Source organism: Stenella coeruleoalba (genome assembly GCF_951394435.1).
Source record: "Stenella coeruleoalba genome assembly, chromosome: 14".
NCBI lineage: Eukaryota > Metazoa > Chordata > Mammalia > Artiodactyla > Delphinidae > Stenella > Stenella coeruleoalba.
Genome location: NC_137160.1, coordinates 47,997,739 through 48,018,523, shown reverse-complemented (window position 1 = coordinate 48,018,523; position 20,785 = coordinate 47,997,739). Strand labels below are relative to the sequence as shown.

The window sequence follows — 20,785 nt, the reverse complement described above, 5'->3', positions numbered from 1 at the left end:
AGAAAAATCTCAAATAAACAATCTAACCTTACACCTAAAGGAACTAGAGAAAGAAGAATAAACAAAACCCAAAGTTAGCAGAAGGAAAGAAATCATAAATATCAGAGCAGAAATAAATGAAATAGAAACAAAGAAAACAATAGCAAAGATCAATAAAACTAAAAGCTGGTTCTTTGAGAAGATAAAGTTCATAAACCATTAGTCAGACTCATCAAGAAAAAGAGGGAGAGGACTCAAATCAATAAAATTAGAAATGAAAAAGAGAAGTTACAACAGACACCACAGAAATACAAAGCATCGTAAGACACTACTACAAGCAACTCTATGCCAAGAAAATGGACAACCTGGAAGAAATGGACAAATTCTTAGAAAGGTATAACCTTCCAAGACTGAACCAGGAAGAAATAGACAACATGAACAGACCAATCACAAGTAATGAAATTGACACTGTGATTATAAATCTTCGAAACAAAAAAAGTCCAGGACCAGATGGCTTCACAGGTGAATTCTATGAAAAATTTAGAGAAGAGCTAACATCCATCTTTCTCAAAGTCTAACAAAAAATTTCAGAGGAAGGAACACTCCACTCCCAAAGTCGTTCTATGAGGCTACCATCACCCTCATACCAATACCAGACAAAGATACTACAAAAAAAGAAAATTACAGACTAATATCACTGATGAATATAGATGCAAAAATCCTCAACAAAATACTAGCAAACAGAATCCAACAACACATTAAAAGGATCATACACCATGATCAAGTGGGATTTGTTGCACAGATGCAAGGATTCTTCAATATACGCAAATCAATCAATGTGATACACCATATTAACAAATTGTAGAATAAAAACTACATGATCATGTCAATAGATGCAAAAGAAGCTTCTGACAAAATTAAACACCATTTTAGATAAAAATTCTCCAGAGAGTGGGCATAGAGGGAACCTACGTCAACATAATAAAGGCCATATATGACAAACACACAGCAAACATCATTCTCAATGGTGAAAAACTGAAAGCATTTCCTCTAGGTTCAGGAATAAGACAAGGATGTCCACTCTCGCCACTATTATTCAACATAGTTTTGGAAGTCCTAGCCAGAGCAATCAGAGAAGGAAAAGAAAGAAAAGGAATACAAACTAGAAAAAAAGAAGTAAAACTGTCACTGTTTGCAGGTGACATGACACTATACATAGAATATCCTAAAGATGCCACCAGAAAACTACTAGAGCTAATCAATGAATTTGGTAAAGTTGCAGGATATAAAATTAATGCACAGAAATCTCTTGCATTCCTATATACTAATGATGAAAAATCTGAAAGGGAAATTAAGGAAACACTTCCATTTACCATTGCAACAAAAAGAAGAAAATGCCTAGGAATAAACCTACCTAGGGAGACAAAAGACCTGTATGCAGAAAACTATAAGACACTGATGAAAGGAATTAAAGATGATACCAACAGATAGAGAGATATACCATGTTCTTGGATTGGAAGAATCAACATTGTGAAAATGACTATACTACGCAAAGCAATCTACAGATTCAGTGCAATCCCTATCAAATTACCAGTGGCATTTTTTACAGAACTAGAAAAAAAAATTCTTAAGATTTTTGTGAAGACACAAAAGACCCCGAATAGCCAAAGCAGTCTTGAGGGAAAAAAACGGAGCTGGAGGAATCAGACTCCCTGACTTCAGACTATACTACAAAGCTACAGTAATCAAGACAATATGGCACTGGCACAAAAACGGAAATATAGACTAGTGGAACAGGATAGAAAGCCCACAGATAAACCCATGCACCTCTGGTCAACTAATGTATGACAGAGGAGGCAAGAATATACAATGGAGAAAAGACAGTCTCTTCAATAAGTGGTGCTGGGAAAACTGGACAGCTACATGTAAAAGAATGAAATTAGAACACTCCCTAACACCATACACAAAAATAAACTCAAAATGGATTAGAGACCTAAATGTAGGACTGGACACTATAAAAGTCTTAGAGGAAAATATAGGAAGAACACCCTTTGACACATATCACAGCAAGATCTTTTTTGATCCACCTCCTAGAGTAATGGAAATAAAAACAAAAATAAACAAGTGGGACCTAATGAAACTTAAAAGATTTTGCAAAGCAAAGAAAACTACAAACAAGACGAAAAGACAACCCTCAGAATGGGAGAAAATATTTGCAAATGAATCAATGGACAAAGGATTAATCTCCAAAATATATAAACAGCTCATGCAGCTCAATATTAAAGAAACAAACAACCCAATCCAAAAATGGGCAGAAGACTTAGACATTTCTCCAAAGAAGACATACAGATGGCCCAGAAACACATGAAAAGCTGCTCAATATCACTAATTATTAGAGAAATGCAAATCAAAACTACAGTGAGGTATCACCTCACACCAGTTAGAATGGGCATCATCAAAAAATCTACAAATAACAAATGCTGGAGAGGGTGTGGAGAAAAGGGAACCCTCTTGCACTGTTGGTGGGAATGTAAATTGATACAGGCACTACAGAGAACAGTATGGAGGTTCCTTAAAAAACTAAAAATAGAATTACCATATGACCCAGCAATCCCACTACTGGGCATATACCCAGAGAAAACCATAATTCAAAAAGACACATGCACACCAATGTTCATTGCAGCACTATTTACAATAGCCAGGTCATGGAAGCAACCTAAATGCCCATCGACAAATGAATGGATAAAGAAGATTTGGTACATATATACAATGGAATATTACTCAGCCATAGAAAAGAACGAAATTGGGTCATTTGTAGAGTCGTGGATGGATCTAGAGACTACCATACAGAGTGAAGTACGTCAGAAAGAGATAAACAAATGTTGTATATTAATGCATATATGTGGAACCTAGAAAAATGGTACAGATGACCTGGTTTGCAGGGCAGAAATTGAGACACAGATATAGAGAACAAATGTATGGACACCAAACGCGGAAAGTGATGGGGGGGCAGGGGGGGTAATGAATTGGAAGATTGGGAGTGACATATATACACTAATAGGTATAAAATGGATAACTAATAAGAACTTGCTTGCTTAAAATATAAGCAAAATAAAATTCAAAAATTCCCCAAAAAAAGAATTATAATTAATTCTTTATATGCTGTAAGTTCATAGCAGAATAGTAGATTTAACACTAGGAAAAGATAGGGTTAAAAAATGCTTTAATAAAAAACAGCCAGTAGGAATTTCTGCGGTCATTTAAGGGGATGTTGACAAGGAAAACCCTCAGAGAACTGTAAAAGTCACTGTGTTATCCAAAAGAATGGATGATGTGCCAGGTGGACACTAAAATGGTCTCCATTGTTCCACCTCCTGGTATTCATGCCCTTGTGGCTTTTTCCCACTGAATACAAGTGGACTAGGACTTGCTCCTAACTAATAGAATCTGGCCAAGGTGATGGGATGTCCATGGTTCCATGTGTGACTATGTTACATAAGATTGTAATGCCTGTCTCGTGAGGAGAGTCATTCCCTTGCTGGCTTTGAGGAAGTCATGCTGGGGAGGCCCATGTGGCAAGGAACTGACAGTGTTCTCCAGCTGACAGGCATTGAGAACCTCAGGCCCTCAGTCCGGCAGCCTGCAAGGGACTGAATGCTGGAAGTGGATCCTTTCCCTGTCAAATCTCAGCCCTGGATGACACCTCAGGAGCAGTCTTGTGAGATGCTAAAGCAGATGACCCAGATAAATTGTATCCAGACTCCTGACCTAGTGGAACTGTGACATAGTAAATCTGTGTTGCTGTAAGTGGCTACATTTGTGGAAATATTGCTATGCAACAACAAATAACTATAAAGACACCAAGAGCTTTAGCTAGGCTCTTTCATTTCTAAGGGCTCATCTTTTTTACCATGTGATCACCAATTACAAGTGCTACAAAAAATAAAGAAGATTACTAGGAAGCCATAGAGGACCAAATTTATGTCAAGATATCATGAAAGGGAACAACGTGATATGCAGAAGAAATGATAGCACTGGTACTTTGGGATCTCCATCTACCCTCTAAGGAGGATGAATTCCGACTTTCTAAAGAAGTGGTAACAATTCATAATCCATGGAACATACAGATATGTCAGCAAATGATTAGCCTATGGTACATTAGAAAGAGCTTCGGAGTCAGACAGATTCAGGCTAAAATGCCAGCTTTATTCTTTACTAAGTTGGACAATATACTGAGTCCCAATTTTCTCATTCGAACAATTGAAATAACCAAGCCAACTCCAAAAGGTGTTGAGAAAGTGAATAAGAAACAACATTGGGATGGAAGATAGTAAATAATAAATACTCATTCTTTTCCCCTTTCTTTGTGCCATAAGATTAGTGCATCTTAGATTCTAGAAGGGAATTTTTTTTATCTGGGAAAGCACAACAGTAAAAAAAAAACGTGGCCTAAGAAGTACTGGAGGCACTAAAAATGAAAGTCTGATTATACAACTGTGAATAATGTTAACAAAGGGTAAACAACCAGGACTTCCCTTGGCACAGTGGTTAGGAATCCGCCTACCAATGCCGGGGACACAGGTTTGATCCCTCGTCTAGGAAGATCCCACATGCCACAGAGCAACTAAGCCCGTGTGCCACAACTGCTGAGCCTTCGCTCTAGAGCCCATGCTCTGCAACAAGAGGAGCCACACAATGAGAAGCCCACGCACTGCAACGAAGAGTAGCCCCCACTTGCCGCAACTAGAGAAAGCCCACGTGCAGCCTCGAAGACTCAATGCAGCCAAAAACAAATAAATAAATTTATTTTTAAAGAAAAGTGGGGGGGTGGGGAGGAACATCCTCAGAAATCCAGGTAGCTCTTAGAGTATTGTCCAATAATTTCAATTTTTATAAAGTATTTTGATGAAAAAGAGAGTTACATAATCAATGATTCTGAGGAGAAAGAAGAAGAGGAGAAGACAATTAAACCATATGAAGAGTGTCACCAAGTCCACAGGCCAGAAGCTAACATCGTCTGGTGAGAAGTACAAAGACAAAAAAGCATTTATTGTGCTACGTTTGAACAATAAAAGGAATAGTGTCTTTGGGAAATATATTATTATATAATATATATAATATTATTATATATTATTTTATTATATAATAAAAATAATATTATCAGGTGGTATAAAAAAAACTAGTTTTACTTTGCAATTATCTTCACTAAAGTGGGTGATCATCAAACAGAAAAGTGAGGAGTAAACATAATTAAGACACAACCAAAAAGTATGAATGTGGAGATTACAGAAGAATTGTACTTGGACTCAGGTAATTACTCCCAAGTAAAAGTCTGCAAATACAGTTGGAGAGCCACTGTTGGTAACTTTCGAAAAATCCTGTAGAACCAGGGAGGCCAGAAAACTACAAATAAGCAAAAGTTTTAATTTTTAAATAGTAAACACTTCAGAATACATCTTGATACTGATTCCCAAGTAAATTCTCTAATGGATAATCAAATAGATGGTTTGTAAGCACTTCGAGAAGAAAAGAGTACCACTAGGAGCCAAAATGGGTTCACCAAGAAGACATCAAGCCAAACAAATTTCACTTATTTTCTAACAAAGTTACTGAATTGGTAAATGAGAAGATACTGGAGGCATACTTACGAGGTCTGGAAATGGGAAGTGAGAGAATTATTTTATGTTTAGCCTAGAGAAAAGGACTTGAGGGAAATGCTGTCTCCACATGTTTCAGAGACCATGGGGTTGTATCACTGAGCATGGCTGCATCCTTCAACTCTCAGCTTAGTTGACCCTTGAAAAAGCTCTCTCAGATCACTGAGGTTCAGATTTGATACACTCCTAGACATTGCTATAGCACATCTATATTTCCACTATCATAGTAGTTGTCACAATGTATTATGATTATTTGCTTAATTGCCTACCCCTCCAGTGGAATGTAAGATCCCTCAAGGCAAGGACTAAGTCTGTCTTTTTCATTGCTTTATCTCTGGGGTCTACCACTGCACCAGATAAATGGTGGGTGCTCAATTTCATCTTTGCTTATGAGATACAGTCCAAATTTCTTAGAGCAGGACATGAATATTTTACATTCTAGCCCCCTGCCCGTCTAACTTGATCTCCTGCCTCTTTCCTCCTCACAGTTTAAAATGCAGTAACACATAAGTACTCGACATACCCTCCCAAGACATGCCCCCTCACACTTCTGACTTCCGTGAACAGTATTTCCTCTGTCTAGAAGTCCTTTTAATGGACAGAGCTCCAACTCACCTTTCAAGATGCTCTTCAGGAAAGCCTTTCCCACCATGTTTAGGAAGCTATTCCTCCATCTTCTCATGGTCCTTTGCACATATCTCTACTATGTCAATTTGCACATTGTATTGAGTCTGCTTCTATGTGACTTCCCCACCCAGGGGAGTAACCATATCTCCGTTTTATTTGATTTACCATTACCCTTCAGGATTAGACAGTGCCTGGCAAACAACAGGTATTCAGTGTTTGTTAAATAAATAAATGAGCCACTATTTCCTTGTATTAAAATTTAAAACCTTCATTACTTTGGCTTTTTAGGCCGATCATCACTGGATGTGGAAAACATCTCATCCCCACTTTGATGTACACCTATTGCAGGCACTGCCCCACCTGTCAACTACCCATTTATTCCAAACCACTGTTTCCAAAAGCAACAGATAGGCTTCCAATCCTGTAAGGATTCACGAACAGAGCAAAACACCCTACTAGTAAACAGTTACAAACACCTTTGTTAGAAATAAGCTGATGAAATTTGAGTGTGAAAATGAAGGTTACTAATTTGTAGGCACATCACACAATGTTAACACAAATGCAGAGGAGTGCCTTGACATAAAGGCCTAAAAGTAAGTTCTTCCTGCCCTGGGATAAATTAATGTGTGTAAATAGGAGACCCATGAGAAGTCTTTACACTGTTGTTCCCCAGGAGGAGGGAAAGGGGCACTTGTTCATTTTGTGGGGAATCAGCAGGAAGAACTCACACTGGAGCTTGCTGGCCATTTCTGTTCCTTCATGAATACTGGCCCATGACCCCTATCATCCAAAGGGACATATGTTTTAAAAGGGGGAGCATTTACATATGATTCCTGTCATAAAAGTTAATTCTAAAGTTCAAATCTTAATCTCAAGGCTCTTTCCCAGAATGTGAAAAACACTTTGAGGCACTGATGGTCCAAAAGACTGATGGCCTCTGTAAAAGGTAGAATTGAGGGGGCTTCCCTGGTGGCGCAGTGGTTGAGAATCTGCCTGCTAATGCAGGGGACACGGGTTTGAGCCCTGGTCTGGGAAGATCCCACATGCCGCGGAGCAACTAGGCCCGTGAGCCACAACTACTGAGCCTGCGTGTCTGGAGCCTGTGCTCCAAAACAAGAGAGGCCACGACAGTGAGAGGCCCGTGCACCTCGATGAAGAGTGGCCCCCGCTCACCGCAACTAGAGAAAGCCCTCACACAGAAACGAAGACCCAACACAGCCAAAAATAAATAATTTTCTTTTTAAAAAAAAGGTAGAATTGATATTGTGCAAATAAATAAATATATATATATGCATATATGCATACATATATATGAAATTAATGTACTCTTTGAAGGTAATCAACTTTTCCACAATTATTTCGTGGTCACGGATTTTGTGTTGATGCTGGCTAATTAGCCAAATATGAATTATATATGTATATTTTAAGTAAGCGTGTATGCATATTAAAGGATTTTTTCCTTTATTTCATTGTGAAGCAAATCATTTGGTGTGGCTGCACATAAAGCTCTAATACACATCAAAAAGCAATCAACAAACTCTTTGAGTACATCAAGCAGGATAATTTAGATGGGTTTTAATCATGATTATGAAAATATAATTAGGTGGTTTCATGTTTATTGTTGAGTATATGTAGGGGAAAGTGATTCTCCAAATATAACATGTGGGCAATATTACACAGAAACCACAAGAGAACGGGTATGCATGAGGCACAGGCGCACGCACACGCGTGCACACACACACACACACACACACACACACACCACTGCCCCTTTCTGCAACATATCAGCAGTTTTCATATTTAAAAAGAATATCATTTCTTTCAAGATGCCAAAAGAAATCTTATTTAATAAACTGATGACACAGAAATAGGTTGGAAAAATGCCTCCCTTTAATGTCACCATAAACTTCCGCTATGGCCTGCAATTTAAAACAAGTCCTCCCTGCCACGGACCCGACAGAAAAGGCTGGGGCGGGGGGGGGGGTGGCTCATTAGTGCTCAAGCAGCTCATGTGTCATTAGTGACCGCTGGGAGTAGGTACGGTCATGGATCTGCGCAGTTCAATGATTGTGCACTTGTGGCCTTTTCTAATCCATTTGAAATACACCTGATACTTATCTATCTCCAACTGCCCAGTTTAGAAGCTGAAAGGATCTGTAAGTTCTCATGTCAGAGGATGAAACACACTCTTAGTAAACCACTGCCTCACCATCAGCCTATCCAGGCAACCCCACCTTGGCCAGGAGAGGTGACAAGAGGGACTTCATCCCCCCTCTCCCAGATGGTCTCCATTCCCCCAGAGTTCCCTGATAAACTCTCCCAAGCCACATCTTATTTTTCCCCCTGTGCATCCAGAGTTGATCACTGGCCCCATTAGAAAAATCCATCCTTCCTAGTCCATCTCGGAAATCACGTGCAAGAGCCTGGGATTGCACTTGGGAGTAATCTGGTCACCAGCAAGCTGGCCCCTTTTTTTGAGAAATTCAAAGAGTTGCAATACCGTGACTTTAACGAAGCCACAATTAGAGTGGCTTTCTTCCAGCACCATGTGTAATCTGTTTTACCACAAAAAAATGAAGTTGCTGTCTGTGCACGCAATTTTAGCATTTCTGGTTTTTATGCCATCTTACTTACAAGAAACTCCCAGCTGTTATAATTTGTCTCATCCATTGCTCTCTTGTAGAACCAGCCTTTGTTCCTTTTCTTCAGTGCCAGGGACTTGCTGCGTTTCACCTGATGTGATTTGTCCGGGCATTAATAATGCATCTTCAAGATGCAAGATGCATGAATTCCTTTAGTAACAGATCTGCTGGCAGAGGGCTATATGTATTGTATATAGCTTTGCTGCAAAAAGGAAAGACAAGAGGACAAAGGGAAGGTCATCAGTCTCAGAAATGAGGGGTATTAGTGATTTTAGAACATCATTCCCACCAGCTCATGGGAAGGGCATGCTGAGGACTCTGAATATTAGACCAACAACTCCTTTAAAAAAAAAAACTTTTGCCAAATCTGCAATTTGTCCCTATTGGGGACCTAGAGTTGCATATACGCACACAGATGACAATTCAAGAAGTCCAGAGTATCTGGCTATTCTCATATACCACTTCGTGCTCATCAACAGAAATTTCCTGTACATAGGTCCTAATTCCCCCTTTGGGCCTCCGGGCACATTCCGGCTACCTTCCCAGTGGCCTTGATACAATTGTTGTTATTGTTACTCATATGAATTTTTTATCATCTTGCATCTGTGAAGAGCTTGTATTTTTGAGCTGCTTTATAATCATTAATAAGTTATTTCTCACAATTATCCTGAAAAGTAGGACAGGGTTCCTTTCTCGATGTTACAGTTAGGGGTAAAGAAACGTAGATAGGTTACAATGCAAGATATTCACAGGGAGTGTGTTTTCCAAAGTTGGAATAAGGACACATTTAGAGGGCCACCCCATCTCCTCAACCAAATAGCTACCTCTGGAATGGTAATGTGAACAATTTAAAGCAGAATGTGGGACCCAATTAGAAATAATCAGGCGCTTAGAGGACACAGCCATAAACTCTGCAGGAAAATGACCCGGCTTCAGATGATCAGATTTTGAACTCAAGGCTAGCTATACTAGCTGGCTCCAACATCTTAGACTTTCTTAAGAAACAATGAGTTTACTACGTAATGTTGAAATCCAAAAGTTCAGCCACAGAAACGGTAGCTTGTGCAGATGATCATTTAACTTCCTGTTTCTCTGAGGACTCCTGAGAAGATTTGTCAATATACAACCAAACCACACTCTCCGTATAGTCATTATAATAGGTTCACCTGCCTCTATGCCCATTCTCACCACTGCCAGCATCCCCCACCAAAAAAAAAAAATCTCATTTAATCAATAACATTTGCTTTCAGGGCAGCTCTCCTTTACTGCTGTTCCATCTCTGTCTGAGTTACCATAGCAACTATTCTCAGAGCAGTGTGATACCCAGTTTATACATTTCAGCCCTGTCACATGACTGACTACCTGCTTCTACTTTAACCATTGCTGGAGGGAACACTCAAAAAGTGGCTGCTTCCTGCTTCCTGTTGCAGTCCACCAAACTGCCGGCATGGTTTACATTTCTTTCCACAACCTAGAAAACATATGTGAATTGTGCTGACTTCCAAAGTGAAGAAGGAGGAACACTATAGTGGTGGGTGAGAACTAGAATCAGCAGAGCCTTCCAGGCCCTCGCAGCCAAATTCTTCTTTTTTCCCTATAGAGATGCTCTCAGATGTAGCAGACCTCTTTTTTAAGATCTTAATTGCAGAATAAAAGATTGTTTCAACCTCATCCGAGCCTGAGATACATCATCCAATGGCCCCATGACCTCTGAACACTCATCTCCATTCATGTAGCCATTTCGTGGGCCCCCTGCAAGGCAAGACCTGGAACTTGGAACTCTCAGGAGCTTCCCCTGTTACAGCTTTGAGGGGTCCGTTTAAATCACATTATAAACCTAATGAAACACAGCTAATGAAGCACAGATGTCCTATCAGATTTGGATTTCAGACTCCCTATAAAAACCCAGTAAAAATAAATGAAAGGAGCCTTGTATCCATGGAAATGGGCAGCTTATATGTTAATCCTTCCCCCTCACCCATTTATGAGTTCATTACCATCTTTAATTCCAGGGCTTCTGAAAGTATTGTGGCTTCTGGGTCAGTCATTTCTTGAAAACTCATGATGGGCTGGGCTTGAACATCCTTGGCTTGGCCTCTTTGTTCAGAGCCATGGGAAAGCAAGTAGGTGTATGTTGCTTATCATTTACACCAGCTCCTGGTTACTTTTTGCTGTTTTGAAATGATGAGATGAATCTAGAGTCCTGTGTCCTCCTGGGACCTAGAAACAGGTCTTTCATGGACCGACTTCCATGTCCATTGAGAATAACACTAGGGAATTGGATCAGAGTGATCTAATACCAAAGAGCTCTCTGTCACATCATCAGTTATGCCCAACATTCATTCCTCCTTTAGGTTAAGATATTAACATTCCTTCATCAGACAGGAATGCTTTCATCCATTATTACAGTAGCTACTACTGTTAGACAAGGTCACGAAGGAAAATGATAAAAGGGGGGAATTTTGTTGGGAAACAGAGTTGGATGGAATCCAGAGTTCAAGGTACTCCCTGGGGTAACAGATATAGACGGGACACTTAGGAAGAGCTGAGAAGCATCATGAAGGCCTCAGCTGCCCAGTGGTCAGAGAATCCATGAGAAGAGAGGACCTGCTACAAAAAGAAGAAAAGGAATACTAAGCATCTTCAAAAACAAAACTTGCCTCCTCACAATTTCAGCTTGTTAATAATAATTAAGTGGCTTCTTCAAAGTATAGAACAAGGGATAAGAGGCCCTCTCCGCTCCTCAGAAGTCTTGTTTTTTCTTTCAGTTTTTTGGTCACTGGGTACCATTTATTCTCTCTCTTAGATATTTGCTTACAGAAAAACAAATTGTTGGTGTTGGAGGCATAGTGTTCCTCTCAGGGACATCCTTTGGGGACAACTCTCTACATGCTTTATTGTTTAGGCTTATAATTTTAAATTCTTAAATTTTCAAAGATGTCTTCTGAAGGAAGGAGTACATATTCTCAATTTAAAAGTAAATATCTGCATGTCAATAATACTTTGCACTAAAGTCCCCCCTTACAGAAACTGATTGTATGTCTCTGTTACTTAATCAGTCCTGGAAACTGAAGATGAGAGATGTTCTAGATGAGGAAACTGAGGCACAGAGTAACAGAGAGACATTCCCGGGCCATGCATTAGTATGAGCAATAGAACTGAGGCTCCTAAAAATAAATTTCAGACCCCAAGTAAGAAATCATTACAAGCCCTAGACATTTTTCAAAACAATTTTGTCCACCCTAATAGATGAAAAATGAATGCTTCATAAAAATAGTCCAAGAAATTAAAGCTTAGGCTTCTGATTATTACAGTGATTTGTCAGCGGTAGTGTGTGATTTTTGGAAAAGGACCAGCTGTATTAACAAGAGGCTAAGAGTGCAGCTCATTTTTCATTTGCCTAATATAGATATCCTTGCCTGGCCAAAGAAAGAGCTAAAAAGAAGTGATAAAGCATCAATGATGTAGCAACATAAGCAACTTCACAGAAAATGATTTAAGCCTTTCACTGCCTGCTAACATGAAAGATTTTTACCACAGATTTATATGATGAACTGTCTGAACTATCAGACACAGATACAACCCTGAGGAAAAAAAAAAAGGAAAAGTTATGTGAGCATCTAAGACCATTTACCTACTCACTATTGTCTGACTCAGGACTTCAGAGGGGTGAAAAACTAAACACAGTGACTTATATGTTGACAGGAACGGTGTTGAAAGAGCCTACTGCTTATCATGACAAAGTGTGAGATGTGCTTCATGGACTAACAACTTGTTGCTTCAGTATTTTCTTCTCCCAGTTAAGACAAAGTCACTACATTTGAGCAATAAACTCAGCTAATAGACAAAGCCAGGCAGACAGCTGTCCCGGCATTCTTTGGCTAGCACTGTGTTTCCTTTCTCGTCAATTATCTTCTTTCCTTCCTTGGCCTTTTATTCAACCCACCCCATAACACTTAGTAACACGTTTCGGACAGAGTGGTTTCGGACAGAGTTCAAATTCATAGAACATCTTAAATACCTAAGATGCTTAAAATAGGTCCATTTTCCCACCACAATTTCAAAAGTAAAATAAAGACCAAAGTGTTTTTTTTAAGTACCTTTAAGTAATTGTTGACATTGTAAATTGAGAGATTGCCAATGCTTTTGACAGAGTAGATGCTTTGAAGTGATGGAGTATTTTAAGTTCCAGAAGTCTAAGAATTAACTTTTGCTATCACCAACCTCCCCAGCCAGAGGGCAGGTGTGTGACATGGAGGAGACAGGCTAGGAGTTGAAACCCACATCCCCGCATTATTATCCTTTTGTCATTAACCCTCTCCTTCAAAGTTAACAACAGAGCCTTTTCTTCTTGGTGAAAGTCTACCAAGAAGGTAATATTTAGTATTTTGGAATAAAGTCCTCAGGAGTAAATCTTAAGCTAATAGCTCTGCGTATTAACATAAACAGAGGAGTGCAATTCCATTCTATAAAGTGTGTTTCAAAGCACTTTGACATCTCTTTGCTCGTGTGTGTCCTTGTGATCCTACAGGGGAAAGAATGCATTTTACAGATGAGCTACCAGAGCTGAGTGGAACTCAATGGCCCCACGGAAAGCTGGGGGCAGATTCGGACTAGAATCCAACTCTGCCATTGCCTATTCCCTGTTCTCTACTCTGTGCTGCCACTTTTTTCTAGAATTGCGTACTCAAAAAATAAATCAGTTTTATACTTTGACTCAGTGTCTCTACTTCTTCTGGAAAAGCATGACTAATATATGATCAAGTATGTAATTAAAACAGAAGATTCCACAAAACTGTATCTTGAAAATGTAGTGTTTTATTCTTGGGCTAGGAATTAAATGATCTCTTCCTTACTAAAAAGTTAAAAATAAATTTTTACAATCAAATAATTTTAATGCTTTAACTGAATAATTCAAGTCCCTGTATCACCAAATAAGTCCTGGACCAGGGACTCTAAGGTTGGGTCCTGATTCTAGTACCGACTGATCTCTAGGTGTCAATTTTCCCCTTTGTAAAATAAAGAGATTAAACAAATTTATTTCTTTAGGTCTAGATTTTGTGAACCTGAAATCTTTTAGGATGCCAAGCTTTCTTCATAATCACTATATCAATACCGATCCTGCCTTATTTTCCCCACTAAGAAAAAACAAGCAGTGCTTTCTCCTCTGCCCCCACCAAAGCTCCCTGCAGAATGAAGAGGAATGGCCAGGTTTAAGCAGAGGCTTATGGGCCTGTGGTCTTTATCTATTCTGAAGACCCATAAACCCCAAAGGGAAACTAGCCACAGCAGGAATAGAGAGGAACAGGTCCCAGAAACGAGAGGAAATTCGCCCAGCCAGCTCCCCTCCCTCCAAGTATGACTGTGCTCTTTCCCAAGGAGTCCACAGACTCCTTCCTCCCTGTCAGCAACCAGGTGACCTCTGGCCTCTATGCACAGACTCTCCTTTTCAGCTGGACAAAGGGTTGTAAAGAGAAAGCAGATCTGTTCAGCTTTGCCCCGGGAAGAACAGCTTTCCAGACCCAGAGCCCAGAAATAAATTATGCCCCACCACCTACCATCTCATAGGAATAATAATGGGAAAAACAATGAGTTGGTCACCAAAGATTACTTGCACTCCTATCCCTCCAAGAATACTGCTTAATAGTCTGGCGATGCTGCTGCTGCTGCTGCTGATGGCTGTGATGGTGGTAGTGGTACAACCCATGGTAATAGCAACAGGTATCAACCAATACTCATATGACAAATCCATTAGTATTTTATTAAGCAAAACTACTAAAATGTATTTGGCAAAACAAGTACCTCCATTCTTACGTTTGCCTTGATAAATCCACTCTGAACCACTATTTTGAAACTATTCCTAAGAAAAATACATATAATTATATTCTCTTGTTCATTTCTTTCAAGTATTAGTTTATTAACAAATTTACTAATTACTCTCTATATGCCAGGCACTGCGTTAAGAATGAAAGAAGGAAAGCCAGAAAGATACAGTTGTCAGCTGTATCTGTATGTCAGAGCCCATACAGTCTAGGAGAACGACTGACATCAACAGTGATATAAGTGTTATGATAATGATACCACAAAGTACAGTGACAGCCTAGGAGAAGAGAACTTTGGTAGAGATTCATTTGAGAGAGGAAAAAAGAAAAAACAACTTGCCATTTAAAAAATAAACTAACTTTAAGCTTATTCCTAGTAAATGACTTAAAGGAAAAAAGAATTCAGTGATTATAAAACAAAGAGCCTTAAAAATAATATGGACTTGGAAATATACAGGTGTCAGAGTCTGGCATATTTAGAGTCACAGGGGCACATAAGATATGCTGCAATGCAGTATTGAGGTACTGAGGAAAACTTGAGTTTCAGTCATTCTGATTTCATTTACACAGGAAAATCCTATCTTTCTACAAGGCACTTACAAACTTCACATAAGCTGAAAATTGGCAGAACATTTATAGCACCCTACAATGTGTTCCATCACCTTTGAGTAGTCCACTTCCGTGGAGACCAGTGGAGGGTATGGTGCCAAATGGACTCTACAAAGGAAAATGTGCTGAACTCCAAACTTGCACACCCAGTTTTAAGCACACAGTGGACCCAGCCACACCCAGACGTCTGTGCCCCATCAACATTTGTTGGAATGGTAAAGGTGTTTGAGTACGGCACTGTCATTGCTTGGATGGCACAGGGTTTCTGGCCATGTGTTGGGAAAGCTTGGCTGTTAAGGCTTTACCCACCATTCCACATCAGTCCTGATGCCATGAAAAAGCCCATCATAGTTGATCTCACCCAGTGTCTATCACTCGCTTTCACTTCCTCCTACCAAACATGTCCTTTCTTCTACCCAAAAGACAAGTTGTCCAGCCACCTTTCCTACTGAGGTCTGCTTTCATATTCTCCCTCCCATAGCTCTTCTCACTTTCTTTTTCATCCTGTTTTCCTTGTACTTTAACCTTCTCTTCCTCTCTCTTTCTTCCAATAGCACTATACCAAAAAATACATTCTTTGCAGACCTATTCTCCATTCTTTATACCAACCACATCATCTACTGCCTGAACGTATTCCTTGTTATAAGCAAGGGGCGAAACTTGTTTAAGTAAGTCATAACAAATATAAAAATCTGTATACATGATCAAATCGAATTAAGGAGCAAAATAAAACGTCTTCCATTTAAGTTGAGGACAGGATAAAACATTCTGCCATCAATTATGACCATGATACTGGTGGTCCTGGCCAATGCAAGAAGTACAGTAAAGAAATGAGATGGGAAAATGGAAAGAAATTTCTACAAAACTAATTATCTCTGTGTGATGTGATAATCTATTTAGATTTCTATCTCTTTTAGAAATCTAAAATAATCAACTAGAGAACTATTGTAGCTAATGTAAGAGATAAATAAAATCACCAGTGCAAGATCAATATAAAAAACCACCAGCATCTTTATTTGTCAACAATAGCCACTTAGAAAATGTAGTAGGCAAAGAGCATCTTATCATGATAATGGCAAAACCTTAAGATTAACCTAATAATAAATGTGCTAAAGGACTCAATATTTTATATGTAACAATTCTCTCCAAATTAATCTATATAGTAAAATAATCTGAATAAACCTGGCATACTGATTGTAAAGTTCATATAAAGGAAAAAAGTTTAAAAAATATCCAAGAAAACATACAGAAAAATTAAAATGTGAACTTGAATGACCAAATATTAAATATACTATTATATGTAGTTATGTTAATTTAAATTGTGTGGTATTCTTCCTCCAGATTCAGAAAAGAACAAAGGGAGAGGAATAAATAAAAATGCCTTCTGTATATGTGAATTTAATACATAAAGTCTATCAGGCATTTTAATGAGAGGAGAAAGGGCCGAATATATGAAATAAAGAGCACTGGGAAAATTATTCTAGCACTTTGGAAGAAAACTCAAATTCCTACATCATTCCATATACAAAAATAAATTCCAAGGCAATTTAAGCATTAAACACCAAAAAATGTAAGTATGGTGGAAGAAAATATGGGAGAATTCTTTATAATCTTGTGATTAGGAATAACTTTTAAGCAAAATATAATGCTATATATATTCTATATAAAACTCCTTAAAGATGGAGACATTAGAAAGAATTTTTAAATTCTTTAAGATGAAATACACCATAAGTAAAGCTAGAAGGAAACCAACTAGAAGAAAGTATACCTGCAATATTTGCAATAAGTGTGTTTCAGAAAACAAATGACTTTCTAAAATATATAAAGAGCTTTTGCAAATCAAAAATAAAGCAACCTAAAAGTTTAAGAAAAGGACAAAGTTATAGCTAATATTGACTGAGAGAATATTATTTGCCAGGCAATAGCCTAAGGACTTTACATGTACAAACTCAACTAATTTGCATAATAACCCTTTTGATCAAATATACTTAGCATCTCCATTTTGCAGGCAAGAAAATGAGACACAGAAATTTAGGATTTTGGCCAGAGTTATACCATTAGGAAATACTAGGCAGCACTCAATTCACAGAAAAAGAAACACAAATAGCTAATAAATTTAAGAAAACCCATTCGACCTTAATAATAATTTAGGAAAATGCAAACACTAAAACATAATAAGATATCTTTACCTACCAGAGAGTTAAACAATATCAAATGGGTTAATAAGACTAACATTGCCAAGAGTATAGAGAAACAGTAACTCTCATACTCAGTTATTGGGGATATCTATTGTATACTATTTTTTTTTTGATCTTTAAAAATAGGGACAGTTTTTGAATTTTTAAATTTAATTTTATTTTTTATACAGCAGGTTTTTATTAGTTATCTATGTTACACATGTTAGTGTATATAAATATATGTCAATCCCAATCACCCAATTCATCCCACCACCACAAACCCCCCTTGGTGTCCATACGTTTGTTCTCTACATCTATGTCTCTATTTCTGCCTTGCAAACCGGTTCATCTGCACCATTTTTCTAGATTCCACATATAGGCATTAATATACAATATTTGTTTTTCTCTCTCTGACTTACTTCACTCTATATGACCGTCTCTAGAGGCATCCATGTCTCTACAAATGACCCACATCTCTACAAATGACCCAAGTTCGTTCCTTTTTATGGCTGAGTAATATTCCATTGTATATATGTACCACATCTTCTTTATCCATTTGTCTGTCGATGGACATTTAGGTTGCTTCCATGACCTGACTATTGTAAATAGTGCTGCAATGAACATTGGGGTGCATGTGTCTTTTTGAATTATGGTTTTCTCTGCGTATATGCCCAGTAGTGAGATTGCTGGCTCATATGGTAATTCTATTTTTAGTTTTTTAAGGAACCTCCATACTGTTCTCCATAGTGCCTGTATCAATTTACATTCCCACCAACAGTGCAAGAGCGTTCCCTTTTCTCCACACCCTCTCCAGCATTTGTTGTTTGTAGATTTTTTGATGATGCCCATTCTAACTGGTGTGAGGTGATACCTCAATGTAATTTTGATTTGAATTTCTCTAAAAATTAGTGATGTTGAGCAGCTTTTCACATGCTTCTGGGCCATCTGTATGTCTTCTTTGGAGAAATGTCTGTTTAAGTCTTCTGCCCATTTTGGTTGTTTGTTATTTTAATATTGAGCTGCATATATATTTTGGAGATTAATCCTTTGTCCATTTATTCGTTTGCAAGTATTTTCTCCCATTCTGAGGGCTGTCTTTTCGTCTTGTCTGTAGTTTCCTTTGCTGTGCAAAAGTTTTTAAGTTTCATTAGGTCCCATTTGTATATTTCTGTTTTTATTTCTGTTACTCTAGGAGGTGGATCAAAAAAGATCTGACATGGGCTTCCCTGGTGGTGCAGTGGTTGAGAGTCCACCTGCCAATGCAGGGGAAACAGGATCGTGCCCTGGTCCGGGAAGATCCCACATGCCGTGGAGCGGCTAGGCCCGTGAGCCATGGCCGCTGAGCCTGCGCATCCATACCCTGTGCTCAGCAACAGGAGAGGCCACAACAGCGAGAGGCCCACGTACCGCCAAAAAAAAAAAAAAAGATCTGCCGTGATTTATTTCAAAGGGTGTTCTTCCTATGTTTTCCTCTAAGAGTTTTATACTGTCCAGTCTTACATTTAGGTCTCTAATCCATTGTGAGTTTATTTTTGTGTATGGTGTTAGGGAGTGTTCTAATTTCATTCTTTTACATGTAGCTGTCCAGTTTTCCCAGCACCACTTACTAAAGAGACTGTCTTTTCTCCATTGTATATCCTTGCCTCCTTTGTCATAGATTAGTTGACCAGAGGTGCGTGGGTTTATCTGTGGGCTTTCTATCCTGTTCTATTGGTCTATATTTCCATTTTTGTGCCAGTGCCATATTGTCTTGATTACTGTAGCTTTGTGGTATAGTCTGAAGTCAGGGAGTCTGATTCCTAGAGCTCCGTTTTTTCCCTCAAGAGTGCTTTGGCTATTTGGGGTCTTTTGTATCTCCATACAAATTTTAAGTTTTGTTCTAGTTCTGTAAAAAATGCCACTGGTGATTTGACAGGGACTGCAATTAATCTGTAAATTGCTTTGGGTAGTATAGTCATTTCCACAATATTGATTCTTCCAATCCAAGAACATGGTATATCTCTCCACCTGTTGGTATCATCTTTAATTTCTTTCATCACTGTCTTACAGGCATACAGATCTTTTGTCTCCCTAGGTAGGTTTATTCCTAGGTATTTTATTCTTTTTGTTGCATTGGTAAACGGGAGTGTTTCCTTAATTTCCCTTTCAGATTTTTCATCATTAGTATATAGGAATGCAAGAGATTTCTATGCATTAATTTTGTATCCTGCAACTTTACCAAATTCATTGATTAGCTCTAGTAGTTTTCTGGTGGCATCTTTAGGATTCTCTATGTATAGTGTCATGTCACCTGCAAACAGTGACAGTTTTACTTCTTTTTTTCTAGTTTGTATTCCTTTTCTTTCTTTTTCTTCTCTGATTACTGTGGCTAGGACTTCCAAAACTATGTTGAATAATAGTGGTGAGAGTAGACATCCTTGTCTTGCTCCTGATCTTAGAGGAAATGCTTTCACTTTTTCACTATTGAGAATGTTTGCTGTAGGTTTGTCATATATGGCCTTTATTATGTTGAGGTAGGTTCCCTCTATGCCCACTTTCTGGAGAATTTTTATCATAAATGGGTGTTGCATTTTGTCAAAAGCTTTTTCTGCATCTATTGAGATGATCATATGGTTTTTCTTCTTCAATTTGTTAATATGGTGTATCACATTAATTGATTTGCATATATTGAAGAATCTTTGCATCCCTGGGATAAATCCCAACTGATCATGGTGTATGATGCTTTTAATGTGCTGTTGGATTCTGTTTGCTCGTACTTTGTTGAGCATTTTTGCATCTATATTCATCAGTGATATCGGTCTGTAGTTTTCTTTTTTTGTAGTATCTTTGTCTGGTTTTGGTATCAGGGTGATTGTGGCCCTGTAGAATGAGTTTGGGAGCGTTCCTTCCTCTGCAATTTTTTGGAACCGTTTCAGAAGGATGGGTGTTAGCTCTTCTCGAAATGTTTCACAGAATCCACCTGTGAAGCCATCTGGTCCTGGACTTTTCTTTGTTGCAAGATTTCTTTTTTAATTTAATTAATTTATTTTTGGCTGCACTGGGTCTTTGTTGATGCGAGGATTTCTGTAGTTGCGGCAAGCAGGGGCTACTCTTTGTTGCGGTGCACAGGCTTCTCATTGTGGTGCTTTTCTTGTTGCAGAGAACGGGCTCTAGGCACATTGGCTTCAGTAGTTCTGGCGCACGGGCTTAGCTGCTCTGCAGCATATGGGATCTTCCCAGACCGGGGCTGGAACCCGTGTCCCCTGCATTGACAGGCGGATTCTTAACCACTG

General features: G+C 38.6%; 1 long non-coding RNA gene across 3 annotated transcripts in view; it reads right to left on the bottom strand.

The window, feature by feature from the left end:
• LOC307196813 overlaps window positions 1-20,785 on the bottom strand; it is a 372,865-nt gene that overhangs the window by 233,088 nt on the left and 118,992 nt on the right. For 2 of the 3 annotated variants that reach the window (XR_013831231.1, XR_013831232.1), the window contains exons 1-2: window positions 10,903-12,423; window positions 8,898-9,107 (exon numbers count right to left, since the gene is read on the bottom strand). This is a non-coding gene — a long non-coding RNA (uncharacterized lncRNA). Of the gene's footprint in view, window positions 1-8,897; window positions 9,108-10,902; window positions 12,424-20,785 lie in introns of those variants that run through there. The other variant, XR_013831230.1, reaches the window with a different exon arrangement.